Here is a 15,979-nt window from a genome sequence, read left to right on the forward strand (position 1 = left end):
ATGATATAGAGACGGTCCCTACCCAACAGCGGGCTCATATTCTAGAAGGGCTTATACTGTAATGGTGGAGACAGACATGCAAGTATTTACAAAGTCATAAAAATAAATAATTGAATGTACAGTTACAGCTACGGGGCAAAACTCAGTAGTGTATTCAAGACTGGGTCCTTTGGATTTTTCAGATTAAATGTGACTGTGGAAAGCTGGGACAGTATGAATGGAGTCAGAAAGCACTGGCATCACTTATTATTATTATGGTACATCTTAAGTGCATACTATGTGCCAAGCACTGTTCTAAGCAGTGGAGTGGATACAAGTTAATCAGGTTGGATACAATCCCTATCCCACATGGGGCTCACAGCCTAAATACAAGAGAATAGGATTCAATCCCCAGTTTCCAGATGGGGTAACTGAGGCATAGAAAAGTTAAGTAACTTGCTCAAGGTCATACAACAGACAAGTGGCAGAGCTGGAATTAAAACCCAGGTCCTCTGATTCCCAGTTCGCACTCTTTCCATCAGGCCACACTTCTTCTCTAGGCTCACGTGCTGGCCTCTGGGAGTGTCTTTTTTGAAGTTGGTTTCTTATAAATGGGGTCAGCCACTTCTGCCACTGTGATCCCCCTTGTTGCTTTGTGAAAATGTTTTGAGACAGGTAGGAACTTTCAAAATAAATGGGTAAGGGAAACAGAGAGTCTTTAGGCCACAGGCTCAGTCAAGCCTGTAAAAACAAACCAAGTCAGAGGAGCAGGTCTGCCAGCACAATAGCAGTAATGTGGTAATGCTTTCCAGTGTTTGCCATAATACCGTGTGGAGAGGCAGAAATTAAAGCCACAGACCAAGGAAGAAATCCGGAGTTTTCTCAGGAAGCAGGAGTAATGCGTGAGACCCAGACTTGGCAACCACTCAGGACCCAGGAACTCCAACTTGGGAGAATTTATAGACTGAAAATCGTCTCGGAGTTGGAAAAAACACTGAATTCAGTTCTGAAGTGTGGGTAGTGGTCTGGCCCCCTCTCAGGGGATAGCGGTGCTTTGGAAAACTTTACGAGTCCTAATAAGATTTTAATCCTAAGTAGACAATGCCCATGACTTCACTGGGAAACCCACTCTCCTACTCTCTAGATGGACACCCGCTGTGATTATCTGTAAAAGGATATAAAATTCCTTTGGGGGGACTGTTATTAGTTAGTAGTGTGGGTCTGTAGGCCCAGATAATATTACACATCTGTTCTGAGGTGATTATGTGTGAATAATTCTGGGGAAAGATTGGGGGCAATATGGTATAGCGGGAAAGAGCGTGAGTTTGGGAATAGGAAGCCATGGGTCCTGGCTCCAGCTCTGCCACGGACCTGCTGTGGTGACCTGGGCCGAGTCGCTCTACCTCTCTGAGCCTCGGCTGTAAAATGGAAAGCCTATTCTCTGCCCCACCTTATCCCCACCATGATTTGGAGATCACTGTGGCTCAATGGAAAGAGCACGGGCTTGGGAGTCAGAGGTCATGTGTTCAAATCCCGGCTCCGCCAATTGTCAGCTGTGTGACATTGGGCAAGTCACTTAGCTTCTCTGTGCCTGTTACCTCATCTGTAAAATGGGGATTAAGACTGTGAGCCCCACATGGGACAACCTGATCACCTTGTATCCTCCCAAAGACTTAGAACAGTGCTTTGCACATAGTAAGTGCTTAACAAATACTATTATTATTATTATCATTATTATTATTATTATCTGAGTGTAGGTTCCCTCCCAAGGACAAGTATTTCACAGGGTAGTTTGTGGCTTGTTTCTAGGATTAGCTCTTAGTACAGTGCTCTGCACCCAGTAAGCACTCAGTAAATCAATCATATTTACTGAGCATGTACTGGGTGCAAACCACTGTGCGAAACTCTTGGGAAAGTATAATAAAACAGTTGGTGGATAAGAGGATATCACTGATATATTGGCTGAAATATGCTCTAATGATGATTGATATGACAGTGCTTTGGAAAAAGAACGGTCCACTTATTCAAACATCATCATCATCTTGAAGGAATGGGAGACTTTGAGGGCTTTATCCCCAGAGTGGAAGTTGCTCTATGAGGCCCCATGGCCGTTCAGGTCGGAATAGGGCAAAGTCGACCAGCAAGGAATCTATACAGGGGAAAAAAGCCTATCTTGGGCCTGAACGAACGCGGGTTGAACTCGCCCTGAAACAACATCACTCAGCCTCTAGACACCCATGTCTTTCCTGACCCAACAAATACAATTCCCTTCAAAGTGGGTTGGTCCTGATTCATATCCCATGTCACCCCAGGGGAGTTTTCTCCTCGGGTTACGTGAGCTGCGAAGTGGTTCCCAGACAAGAGGAGGGGGCGGGGGAGAAGGAAAGGAAGTGGCCAGTGGAATGGTTCTGGCCTGAAACTGGCCTGTTAACTCCAAAGGAAAAGTTGGCACCGTTCGGAAAGCGTGGCTCGCTCTGCACTGCCCCGGCCCGTCGCACTTAGTGTGTGTCAAGCTGTCCAGCAAGGGAATGTGTGCTCCACTAATCCCCCCTTTGTTTCTGTGGGTGCCCTTGTTTACTTTAAGCGCAGGGCAGGTGATGTGAAGAACAGCATTCTCCTTTCTCCTGACAAATAAATCTCACACTTGAGCATGAGGAATGTTGCCTCATGGAAGACCCCACCGCAGGACACGTTAGCTTAGCAAAACTGGAGGGGGAGCTGGGTTTTACCTTCCTGTCAGTCAGTCAATCGTATTTATTGAGTGCTTACTGTGTTCAGAGCACTGTACTAAGCGTTTGGAAGAGTACAATAGAACAATTTAACAGCCACATTCCCTGTCCACAAATAGTTTACTGTCTAGAGAGGGATTGTAAACTATGTCAGCGGGGCGGGTGGAGGGGAAGGCCTTGCCTAAATGTTGTAGAGTCACCAGTTGAATCTTTCCAAAGGGGCAAAATGGAGGAAGGGGGGAAGGGGGGCCAGGAGCGAGAGATAATCTCCTGATGTCAGGCTGCTCTGCAGGGGCTACCCTCCACACCCTCCTTCCCTCGACACCCTCCTTCTGCTTTGCCTCTCTCCTCCATTAATCCTAAGGAGAAGAGAAGCCCTTCAAACTCTGACCACTGGATAGATTCCATGAGATCAGTCAGTCAGTTGATTGATAAATGTCAGTCAACGGCATTTATTGAGCACCTGCTCGGTGCAGAACACTGTACTGAGCCCTTGGGTAAGCACCTTAGGAGTCGGTCACTACCCTGTCCTCGAGGAGGTGACCCCTGAATGGTCGCAGCAGTTTCTTTGTACATGTAAAGCTATGTCGCTGAAGGCAACAGGGAAGCTTCCAGCCTCCATCTTCTTCCTTCAGTTTCCTTATGTTGCAGCTTAAACACTGAGAAGCAGTTTTTAAACATTAAGAAGCAGCATGGCCCAGTAGATAGAATGTGAGCCTGAGAGTCAGAAGGACCTGGATTCTAATCCTGCCCCTGCCGCGTTAACTGGGGCAAGTTATTTCACTTCTCTGGGCCTCAATTGCCTCATCCGTAAAAAAAGGGATTAAAACCGTGAGCCCCATGTGGGACATGGATTGTGTCCAACCTGATTAACTTGTATCTACCCCAGCGCTCAGTACAGTGCCTGGCACATAGCGCTTAACAAATACCAACCACCCTCTACCCCCCTAAACTCACAGAGGATAGTTTGGGGATGGTTATTTTCACAAAAATGTATTGATAAATTGGGGAAACTCTCTTTAAGACATCTGAGATGATTAAGGAATCAAAGGATTGATTTATGTGGAACTATTGAGCCATGAATCATTTGAGACTAGACGGGGCCAAAATACAACCTCGGGCAACTTGCCTTGAGAAGGGGCGTAGTGCAATGAGTGGATGCAGTCCATCGCTCCCTTAATGGGCAACTCAGAGAGAGATAATATTTCAAGTGACTGTAATTTTAAGTAGTATGACTGACTTTATATGCACATTTTTCATTCTTCATCATTGTCTGCTCCACAAGTGCTTCTTAGAGGCTCACAGAGTAGAGAGCACTAGCTTAGGTATCAGGCAAATAACAATATGGTATAGGAGATACTGTCCCTGTCCTCAAGCACCTTAGCACCTTCTAATCAAAGGAAGATTAACCAGCCTGCCTCCCTGGGTGGTTGTTTTGTTGTTGGGGTTTTTTCGTGGCATTTGTTAAGCACTCTGTCCCAGGAGCATTTGTCCCAGTGGCATTTGTTAAGCTCTCCGTCCCAGGAGCGCTGGGGTAGATACAAGCTAATCAAGTTGGACACAGTCCATGTCCCACATGGGGCTCTCAGTCTTAATCCACTTTTTACAGATGAGTTAACCGAGGCACAGAGGAGTTAAGTGACTTGTCCAAGATAGCACAGCAGACAAGTGGCAGAGCCGGGATTAACAAATACCACAGTTAACTAACTAGCCTAGGTACAGGCCAGCATGTGAGGACGCAGTAGGAATAAGCAGAGTGGAAACTGTGACCCCTCAGCTCCAGAGCAGGGAAAGGAAGCTTTAGAAGCGGGGAGGGAGCGAGGAGAACTCTTTCAGGTGGAAGTTGTCATGGAACAGAATGCCCTTCCCGGACGAGTGAGGTCGTTTTAAACTCCGCCTGGAAAATCCCACTCATTGCTCAGGGTTTCAGATGGAGTTCTTTCTTCTGCTCCCAAATAACTCCCTCCAAAGGCCCATTCTACTGGGCTCGTTTTGAATTCTAAGCTGCATACAACGGGCTTATTTATTCACCCTGTTTCTGTCCACTGACTCTTCCCTGCCACTCAAGCACCTCCTCCAGCTGCTCGCTGGCTGTAATGGGATGGAGTTTCTGGCTTTTGGAGTCGAAGTCCAGCAGAGGAGAGTAATTCCAGGCCCAGATTAGTAAAAGGTGTGACATGTTAGCCCCTGACCCTTCTCTAAATGACATTTAAACATAATAAGTGAGGGTGAGAGACAACTTACTCCAGTGATACTGGAAAGCAAACTAAATAAATCTTGGTTTGGGTTTCCCCTTCAGAAGAATCCCAGCAGCCTCAGCCCACCAGATAATTCGGGTACATCCTAGCCAGAGTCTACCTGGCTTCAGAGGGAAATTGACCTGAGTGATTAAAATCAGGGAAGATGACCCAAATAGCCATTCTCATTGGGTGTATGCCAACTTTTATATCCCACCTTTCATTCATTCATTCATTCAATCATATTTATTGGAACACTTATCTTGTACAGAGTACTGTACTAAGCACTTGGGAGAGTATGTTACAACAATATAACAGACACATTCCCTGCCCAAAGTGAGTTTACAGTCTAGAATGGGAGACAGACATTAATATAAATAAATGTTACAGATATGTACTTAAGTGCCATGGGGCTGGGTAGAGCGGGGATGAATGAAGGGAGAAAATCAGGGTGATGCAGTATGGAGGGGGAGAAGAGGAAAGGCGAGCTTAGTCAGGAAAGACCTCTTGGAGAATCCTTGTACCGATCATTTCCCACCGGCCGAAAATCCTGGTCAAATATCTCCCTCTCTTGGTTTTTGCCCGGCAGGAAAGTGTGTCATGTAATGGGGATTCTGCCACTGCAGGAAAGCCTTCTTCATGGTGAAACTGGATTGGAAAGAGCAAATTTTGTCCTTGAGGGTTTCTACTGCCTAAGACTTTATAGGCAAGAGCCGGTAACGTTGTCATGAAACCCAAATGCTTTGGCTCGACATTGCCTGATCAGGTTTTATCTGGGGAAGGACAGGGAAGAATAGGCGCAGAAGGGAAGAACGTGACACCCTCATTAGATCATAAACTTCTGAGGACCGGGAAAACAGGCTTTGCTTCTGTTTTACTCTCCCAAATGCTAAGTCCAGTGCTTTGCCCACTGTGGACACTCGATAAACACCATGGATTGATTGACTGCTTTTTGAATTATTCAGAATTAAGAGAGCTGCTCCATTCCAAGCAGACCTGAAAAACCTCTCCGGTGGGCGAAGAGGAGGAAGGTGTCCTCAAAAACCCCTTTTACCTGGGGAGAAAAATGGCATTAAAACTGTTAACTCGATTCAAGGTCCTTTTTAAGCTCTTGAACCTCTCAGATAGCAGATAGCTGAGGTGGTGACTGAGGTGGACACAATCATTCTCTTTTAACTCATTCACCAATTATGGCTTTATCCTCTTATCTCCAAATGGACCTAATGATTATGACTCTATGGGAAAAGGGCCAGATCTGAAATGCTTCCAATTCCCTCGGATTCCAACCGTATTCAGACATTGGCTTTAGAGTATTCAAATTCAAAGAGTCGATGGAACTTTTTAAATGAGTACAGACAGAAAATGCAATGGGGTTTCATGCTATAGCTGGTGGTTTTATGATCTATTTTCTGTGTAAGCCAGCCTCCTGTGTCATCTTTATTAAATGGTGCCACTCCCGGAGTGAGTTTTAAAAATCGCTGGGCTGAGTTAATTAGACGGAGGATAACCTTTTGACCCCGGGGACTAGTTGGGTATTTTTAGCTAGTGACATTTACAAGTGACTGGGAGATCAAGTTGAAGCCAGGGAGCCTGGGGTCATCCTATCTAAGCGAACATGAAAGTAGGTTTTAAAGGCTGTCGGACCTTCGTTGTCCAAAAGGCTTTGCAGGGGCTTGTGAAAATAGTTATCAAAATACCCAGCTGTTGGGAATGGACGATTTGTTCCTGGTCTAGGAGGGTTGAAATTTCGCTCCAGAAACAGGTAATCATGTGGTAGTCTCTCAGGTGAGTCTATTGTGCCCTTCTCAGCGCTTAGTATAGTGTTCAGGGCACAATAAGAGCACAGTAAATACTAACGATTGATGAATTGATTGACTTTTTTATGGTATTAAGTGCTTACTACGTGCCAAGCACTGTACTAAGCCCTGGAAATAATGGTATTTGTTAAGTGCTTATGATGTGCGAAGAACTGTTCTAAATACTGGGGTAGATTCAAGGTAATCAAGTTGTCCCACGTGAGGCTCACAGTCTGAATCCCCATTTTACAGATGAGGTAACTGAGGCCCAGAGAAGTTAAGTGGCTTGCCCAAGGTCACACAGCAGACAAGTGGCGGAGCTGGGATTAGAACCCACGTCCTCTGACTGCTAAGCCCATGCTCTTTCCACTAAACCGTGCTGTTTCATGATAACCTCTTAGTGTATATCAGTTCTGTGATTCTGCCGGCCCTCTCTGCCCGCAAACTTTACTTCTGTTGCGACCTTGAAATAAGATCGAATGAACCTTGGGCAAGTCACTTCATATCTCTGGGCCTCAGTTACCTCATCTGTGAAATGGGGGTTGAGACTGTGAACCCCACATGGGACAGGGACTGTGCCCAACCCGATTTGCATGTATCCACCCCAGCGCTTAGTACGGTGCCTGGCACATAATACGCACTTAAGAAATACCACAATTATAATTGTTATTGTTGTGGAGGAAAAGGGTGAGAAATTCATTATTTACATTTGGTACTCCAACTCATGGGGTGCAGTTTTGCAAAATCCCACACAAAGGAGAATCCATACTGAATAATAATGATAATTGTGGTATTTCTTAAATCCTTACTACGTGCTAAGCAGTGCACTAAATGCTGGGGTGGATACAAGATAATCAGTTCCCATTTGGGGCTCACAGTTTAAATAGAAGGGAGAATGGGTGTTGAATCTCCAATTTCCAGATTAGGGAACTGAGGCATAGAAAAATTAAGTGGCTTGTCAAAGGTCACATAATCAAGTGGCGGAGGCGGTATTCGAACCCAGGTCCTCTGACTCCTAGCCCCAGACTCTTTCCACTAGGCCATGCTGCTTCTCAAACCTGGGCCTGACACAGGGTACATGTGCACAGACCATTTCTTCTGCCTCTCAGGAGTGATGTGTCCAAACTGGCTCTCATCTTCGGACGAATGTTCTCTAATTCCTAAACAACATTCTAGCCAAAATTCCTAGTGGCAGAACTGAGTGTATTTTAAAGGTAAGACTCTACCTGCTCCTCATTGTATGTGAGAGGTCCATTGACTTTCAGGCTAATCGGTGATCCCTTAACTAGAGCTTTTTGTGTCATTGTAGTTTGTGATCCGATACCTTATTTCCACTGTTGTTCCATAGCAGCAAACTCACTGCACAACCTCATGTCACATATGTGTCTGTATATGCCCATTTCTGCCAGAATGAGATTTTTAATGAGAATGCTATGAGACTCTTGGGGTATGTTTAGGGAAGCAGAATGGCCTAATGGAAAGAGAGTGGGCCTGGAAATAATAATAATAATAATGATGATGGTATTTGTTAAGTGCTTACTATGTGGAAAGCACTGTTCTAAGCACTGGGGAGGTTACAAGGTGATCAGGTTGTCCCACGGGGGGAAATCAGAGGACCTGCATTCTAATCCCAACTCTACCACTTGTCTGCTGTGTGACCTTGGGCAAGTCACATCACTTCTCTGGGCCCAGGTACCTCTTGAGTAAACTGGAGATTCAGTTTTACTCCCACCTACTTAGGCTCTGAGTCCCAAGCGGGACAAGGGGTGTGCTGACCTTATTATCTACCCCAGCCCTGAGTGCAGTTATCTGCTGTGTGAACTTGGGCAAGCCAGTTACTTCTCTGGGTCTCAGTCACCTCATCTGTGAAATGGGGATTAAGACCATGAGCCTTAATCCCCACCTGGGACAGGGATTGTGTTGGACTCAATTACCTTGTATCTCTCCCAACACAGTAATAATAATAATAATAATAATGATGGTATTTGTTAAGCGCTTACTATGTGCAAAGCACTGTTCTAAGCACTGGGGGGATACAAGGTGATCAGGTTGTCCCATGTGGGGTTCACAGTCTTAATCCCCGTTTTAGAGATGAGGTAACTGAGGCCCAGAGAAGTTAAGTGACTTGCCCAAAGTCACACAGCTGACAATTGGCGGAGCTGGGATTTGAACCCGTGGCCTCTGACTCCAAAGCCCGGACTCTTTCCACCTGAGCCACGCTGCTTCTCTACAGTGCTTGGCACAGAGTAAGCACTTAATACCATTATCGTTATGATTATTATCATTATTGCTATTCCCCATTTTACAGATGAGGTCACTGAGGCACAAAGAAGCAGAAAAGTGGCGGAGCCGGGGGATTAGAACACAGGTCCGTCTGACTCCCAGTCCCGTGGTCTTTCCACTAGGCTATGCTGCTTCTCATTATTATTACAATTACATTTGTCCAGCAACACTAGCCCTTGTGGTTACAATGGTCTATGGTGTCCAAAGAAACAACCTATGCCTATTCACTCAGTAGCTCACATTATGTGAATTCTCCTTAATAAGGGTTTTAATGAGAACACAATTGCTGCATTTTAGAAGAACCCTATGGCTTTATGGTTGGGAAGAGGAGGCCCCAGTGGGGCTTACTATCAATGCATGGTTTGATAAACAGCTCAGATCAACTAGCATCACTTTCTCACCTTGTTATAACTTTGCATTAAAACAAGGAGCCTGAATGTTTTAGGTGAAACACCTAGAGCAGTTATCCTATAAGGAAAAACTAGGATTTGACTAAGGAACTCTAAACCCCACCCCACTATCCTGTAAGCTCCTTGTGGGAAAGGAGCATGTCTATCAACACTATGATATTGTTCTCTCCCAAGCACTTAATACAGTGCTCTGTATACATAAGCACTCACTAAATACGATTGATTGATTGAACAGCCAAGATGAAACGAATGATTCTTTCTCTACCGAGTGTTTGAATCGTGAAGGCTTCAGGGACGACAGTTGCCTCAGTTTCTCATTTGGTGTAGCGTCAGAAGACCTGATGGGTGGCTAGGAGAAATTTTACTCCTGGAAAGGAACCATGTTCAGGTGCTTAGGAATAGCATTTCCCCCATCCAGGAAGGCAAATGACTGGTGATACGGTCATCAGTCAGTCAGTCAATCGTATTTATAGAGAAGCAGCATGGCTCAGTGAAAAGAGCACGGGCTTTGGAGTCAGAGGTCACGGGTTCAAATCCCGGCTCCGCCAATTGTCAGCTGTGTGACTTTGGGCAAGTCGCTTCACTTCTCTGGGCCTTAGTTACCTCATCTGTAAAATGGGGATTAAGACTGTGAGCCCCCCGTGGGACAACCTGATCACCTTGTAACCTCCCCAGCGCTTAGAAAAGTGCTTTGCACATAGTAAGCACTTAATAAATGCCATTATTATTGTTATTATTATTTATTGAGGGTATATTGTGTGTAGAGCACTGTACTAAGTGCTTAGAGAGTACAGTAGAACAATAGAAGGGACAGATTCCTTGCCCACAACAAGCTTACCGACTAGAGGGCTGTAAGCTCTTGGATATCTGTTAAAGAATGATCCATAATGTAGAAATCAAATGTGTTTATGCTCTCTTTTTCAATAGCACACTGGCCTCCCCTTTCAAAAGATGAAGTGCCAGGTTCATTTTATGTAACTGGCTGTTTAGAGGCTGGCAGTGTTTTGAAATCTAAGCATTTCAGTGAAAATAGCCAGGCTTTCGAATATTCTTTGGGTCTCGGGACAGAAGTTACCTTACCTGTTTGCCAATTAGCCGAATAATTTCTTAACATGTGGTAGGTTTAAAGTCCTTCCGCCAGGCTGAGAGATTAGCTAAAAGGGTCTCTGGATAGTCTCCAGTTACTTGAATGATCGCAACCAGTTTTTAATAAAAATCTGCAATAGCTCCCTTCCAGAGGGCTTTCATTGAAACACCCCCCTCTTTTTTTTTTTACCTCCACTCCCGAGTCTTGAGAGTGTAACTGTCATCATATAATTGTATTAAAATCCCTGTAATCCGTATGGCAGGACTCTTCTCTTCCTGGCAAACTTCTGGTCATCTGCGTTACTCTCCTCTCTACTTACATTATTTTCAGAATCCCATCAAATGTGATGACTGAGTTTAATAAAAGTAAGCTGTTTTGTATTACCAGCATTATTTGTCAAAAAACTATTTTGTTTACCATTTATTTTTCTTTCCAACTTTCCTTAAGCCTCATCTAATGTGTTTGAAGTTCAACTCATGGGGATGGCAATTTGGTTGATAAATGGACTGTCTTTTCTAGATAAATGGAACAGATTTTCTAAATCTTTCTAATATTGAGTCTTGGCTTCTTCAAAACGTATACCAGTCCCTGCTCGTTTCTGTTGAAATTCTATCTGACCCTCAGTTGCCTGTTACTTCCTCGATGATATTTTGGAAGAAAAGTATCAGTTTTTCTTCTGATTAGCAAGCTCCAGCAAATGGCTTTAGGGGGAGGAGATTGGACCATTATCAGTTCAACTAATTCTGGAATCTGTCAAGGATTTATCATCAGCGTCAATCCCGTTTCTGGAGTGGAAAGCCGAGAGTTGATTGTACAGCTTAGAACTGAGTGAGACTCAACCTTAAAAATAAAGTTGGGGACCCTAAAAAATGTAGTGAACTCTTTCTTTCCCCTCTGGCCTTTTTCTGTTGAGGGGAGAGTTCTTGAGTGGTTTAGTAAAGAGTGTCGTTTTGTAATTGTCTTCACTTAGTGATAGGGAGGGTCTTACAAAGAATTTCCAGGGCTGACTCAAGGGAGCAGTGGCTCCCTGCAAGCATGGTACAGTTTCCCAAGTGTGATTGTTTATGTTGGCGCCTGGGATTTTCTTCCATGGGAAAGTGGACCTGGGGAGCCTCTGGGGGCTATAGATCACTTGGGGAATCTGAGATTTTTGGCTTGGGCCAGCTGCTTCCTGAGAAGGGGGTAAGACATCATCATCAATGGTATTTGAGCACTAACTGTGTGCAGAACACTGTACTAAGCACTTGGGAGAAAACAATGGAGTCAGAAGACACATTTCCTGCCCACAACGAGTAAGTAAAGTAAGTGATGGGAAACAGCCAAGTCTAGAGTTGCATTAGCAATTTGGAAAGGGCCTAGTGGAAGCTTTTGGATGCTGAGGAAAATTGTGTAGACCCGCAGACTTCTCAGCTCCTACCTTCAAGGTTCTAGATTTTGAGATGGTACATAAGAAAATGCACCACAAAGTATAAATAATTATAGTGAAAGCTAGTTTTACACTATGCTTTTCCCCCATTTGAGTCTTGTGAAAATTTAAATGTTGCTGAGCAATTCAAAGAAATATAAGTACAGCTCCTGGGTATGTACAAAAACCTGGGGAGCATGTGATTTTAATTATTGCAGAGGTTGTTGTAAGATGTTCTTGCGTTCTGCATTAGGGGGAAAAGCCCAACAGGAATTTTTATATAATATTGCTACCTGAAAATGCTGCATATTTTTACCTTCTATGATCATGGTAGGATCTGCTTTTTCCCTGCTATTTTCCAAATTACATGTTTTTTTCTTGACAATGTAGTATATGGAAAATTATCTGCACCATGTTTGTGAAATGGAAAAAAACACCAGTGAATCAAAGGAAGGGTACCTTGTGGTGTTGGATGTTGCCATGTTTCTATTAGATTGCTAACAACATGTTTTGGTGATTTTCCCTATTTTCAACAAATAAGAGTGAATGGATAGTTTGTTCCCATGGAAACCTGGAGCGTTTGACAGTTTATTCATTTTCTGATGCCTTCTATCTCTGACTGGATGTATACCGCTGGTTTGTCTCCTATTGTGAAAGTCTAGCACTGGATAATGCTCTTTGATGCCTTATTCCCAGTTCTGACACTTTTTTAAGGGGAGTGGCGGGGCAGGGAGAGGGGAAGGTATTTGTTAAGCACTTACTATGTGCCAGGCACTGTTTTAAGTGCTGAAGTACATACCACGTAATCAGGTTGAACACAGTTCCTGTCCCACATGGGACTCACAGTCTTAATCCCGATTTTATAGATGAGGTAATTGAGGCCCAGAGAAATTAAGTGACTTACCCAAGGTCACTCAGCAGACAGGTAGCAGAGCTGGGATTAGAACCCAGGTCCTTCTGACTCTCAGGCCAGTGCTCTATCCAGTAGGCCATGCTGCTTCTCACCTGCCAGCTCTGTGACCTTGCTCAAGCTACTTAACTTCTTCAGTGCTTTGGTTTCTCATCTGTAAAATGGGGATTCAATACTTGTTCATTCAATCATATTTATTCTCCCTCCCCAATGTGGGACAAGGACCTATCTGACCTGATTATCTTTTAACTACCAGCACTTAGTACAGTACTTGGCACAGAGTAATTGCTTAACAAATGTCACCATTATTAGAATTATCAATAATAATAATGATAATAACAGTGATAGTGATTACGAGAGCCACTGCTGGTCAGGTTTCTCTCCAAAATGGCACCCTATTTAGTTACTTTTCACAAGTCATTTTTCCCTAGTCAGAGTAAATAGCAGAGCCTCATGTAGCTTTTAGATTGTTTCACAGAAAAATACAGATCATTTCCTCTACCCAGGGTCATGTAGCAAAAGGATAAATGTGTCCAGCAATTCAATCAATCAATCAATCATATTTATTGAATGTTTACTGTGTGCAGAGCTCTGTACAAAATGCTTGGGAGAGGATAACATTATTATTCAAGTGGCCAGTGGTCTCACTCGTGGCTCCCAGGCTTCCCTCTGCTGACCTGGAAGTAACAGATGCATGCTATGAGCATTGTCCAGCAGAACTTAATGTCACATGGAGTTTGGGGGGCAGCCCACTTGAACCTGAAGAGTTTCTCTGGCAAGACCCCTGACTCCACCCCCAGTTCTCTTTGCTTCAAAGCCACCATGTACCCCTTTGATCCAGACTGGCAGTTCCCTAGCCATGGGACTCGGCGGCAGAAACCAAGGCCGGAGGATGCTGGGGTGACTCAATGGCCCCTGGTTTCATATCAATACCAGACCGGGGAAGGACCAGCTGAAAACTAGACTTTCTAGTAGAAAGTTGGACAGACGGCTACTCTGCCAGTAATCCTCTGCTTTGATTTAATGTGCAAATATATTTGAAGAGCTAATGAAATTTGAAAATGCCCATCCTGTGTTTTACTTCTGATTATGGGAAAGGGCCGGGTAATTGTAGAACAGGAAATGTTGGACTGGGACTTTAATTTTAAAGTCGTGATTTAAACTTTTTAACTGGAGGTAATATTTAAAGCGCAAATTTGCTACAGGCCAACTCTCAAATGAACTTTCCCTGTTAAAAATAGGGCTGTTGGTGAAGCAACCTGACAGGAAACAAAGCAGCCCTTAAGCCCAGTTCTAGCATTTTGTGGAATCCAGGGAAGATCACGGCTGACCTTCAATGACCCATTTCTATAAAAAGCAGCCTAAATAGGTCTCTCAATTTGACAACTGACTTGAAAAGGGTTATCTACAGTCCGTGTGGATTTGGGTTACAAAATCTCTTAAAACCAATCGGCTTGGGTTGAGACGGTATGATGAAACCATGAAGCTAATAGTTGAGTCCCTCTTCCTGTGCGGGATGGAGACTTTGGTGTTAGAAAGATCCAGAACTGAGGCAAGAAAAACAGAAACCAGTGTCCTCACCCAGAATGTCTGAACCAGAGCTGAATCTCCAGATGGAAACATTTTTATATATGACTCCTGTGGCAACTCTTGACTTTAATCACAGCTAATTTGCCCCCAAGTGAAACTCAACTGGGCTAGGTTCTTGGTGCCCTCTTTAGACTAGCCCTGGTCAATGGAGCACAAAGACATGCTAATGTCAAATGAATTAGTGGTATTTATTGAGTACTTACTATGTGCATCTTGTCTTTTGCTGTCAAGTCGTCCGACCCTTAGCGACGCCATGGACGCATCTCTCCCAGAATGCCCCAACTCCATCTGCAGTCGTTCTGGTAGTGTATCCATAGAGTTTTCTTGGTAAAACTATGAAAGTGGTTTACCATTGCCTCCTTCCATGCGGTAAACTTGAGTATCCACCCTCGACTCTCTCCCATGGCGCTGCTGCCCAGCAAAGGTGGGTTTTGACTTGTAGCAGACTGCCTTCCACTCACTAGCCACTGCCCAAGCTAGGAATGGAATGGCCATGCCTCTGCTTGACTCTCCCTCCCATAGTCGAGACTGGTAGAGTACTGGAACTCTCCAGGTGAGACCCTGAGAGGGAACTATGAGTATAGCACTGTACTAATCACTAATCACTTGGAGGAGTATAATACAACAGAATTAGCAGACAAGTGGAGCATCGTCCCCTGGAGAAGAACTTGGATGCCTAAATCCCTTGGGTTCTGCAGCCTGCTGGGAAATCCACGGGGCACAGATGTTTGCTGCAATTGGACAAAGTCCTGTCATGTTTTAATTCCTGCAGGGCACCCCATCCTGGTCCCAACAGACAGGTAATTATGGGAGTGAGATTTAGGGTGGTGCAGGAGAAGCATTGTACTAAGCGCTTGGGACAGTGTCCAAACTCTGCCTCCTTCGCTTTTCTGCTTCTGGACAACTTTCAGCATGCTAACCTGCATGAATTAAGGCCTGATCTAAACCCCAATCTAAATCCCAAGAATTTGGTCACTTTACAAAGCTCTCATATCTTCTGTCAGTTCATTGATGAAGTCAGAGTGTTTGTAGGCTAGTTATTATCCTTCCCAACCCATGTCACTTGTCTGCTGTGTGACCTGGGGCAAGTCAATCAATCAGTCGTATTTATTGAGCGCTTACTGTGTGCAGAGCACTGTACTAAGCGCTTGGGACGTACAAGCTGGCAACATATAGAGACAGTCCCTACCCAGCAGTGGGCTTACAGTCTAGAAGGGGGAGACAGAGAACAAAACCAAACATACTAACAAAATAAAATAAATAGAATAGATAGGTACAAGTAAAATAAATAAATAAATAGAGTAATAAATATGTACAAACATATATACATATATACAGGTGCTGTGGGTAAGGGAAGGAGGTAAGACGTGGGGGATGGAGAGGGGGTTGGGAGGAGAGGAAGGAAGAGGCTCAGTCACTTAATGAGGATTAAGATGATGATGATGATGGCATTTAAGTGCTTACTATGTGCCAAGCACTGTTCTAAGTGCTTAGTTAGATACAAGGTAATCAGGTTGTCCCACGTGGGGCTCACAGTCTTAATCCCCATTTTA

At 44.3% G+C, this 15,979-nt stretch overlaps 1 non-coding gene across 1 annotated transcript; it reads right to left on the reverse strand.

Annotated features, from left to right (window-relative positions):
• Positions 1-14,860: 14,860 nt before the first annotated feature.
• On the reverse strand, positions 14,861-14,997 carry LOC119945633. The gene has a single exon (XR_005456293.1). It is a non-coding gene; the product is annotated as a small nucleolar RNA SNORA7 (small nucleolar RNA).
• Between the last annotated feature and the right edge of the window lie 982 nt (positions 14,998-15,979).

Source organism: Tachyglossus aculeatus, chromosome 25 (genome assembly GCF_015852505.1).
Source record: "Tachyglossus aculeatus isolate mTacAcu1 chromosome 25, mTacAcu1.pri, whole genome shotgun sequence".
Taxonomy (NCBI): domain Eukaryota; kingdom Metazoa; phylum Chordata; class Mammalia; order Monotremata; family Tachyglossidae; genus Tachyglossus; species Tachyglossus aculeatus.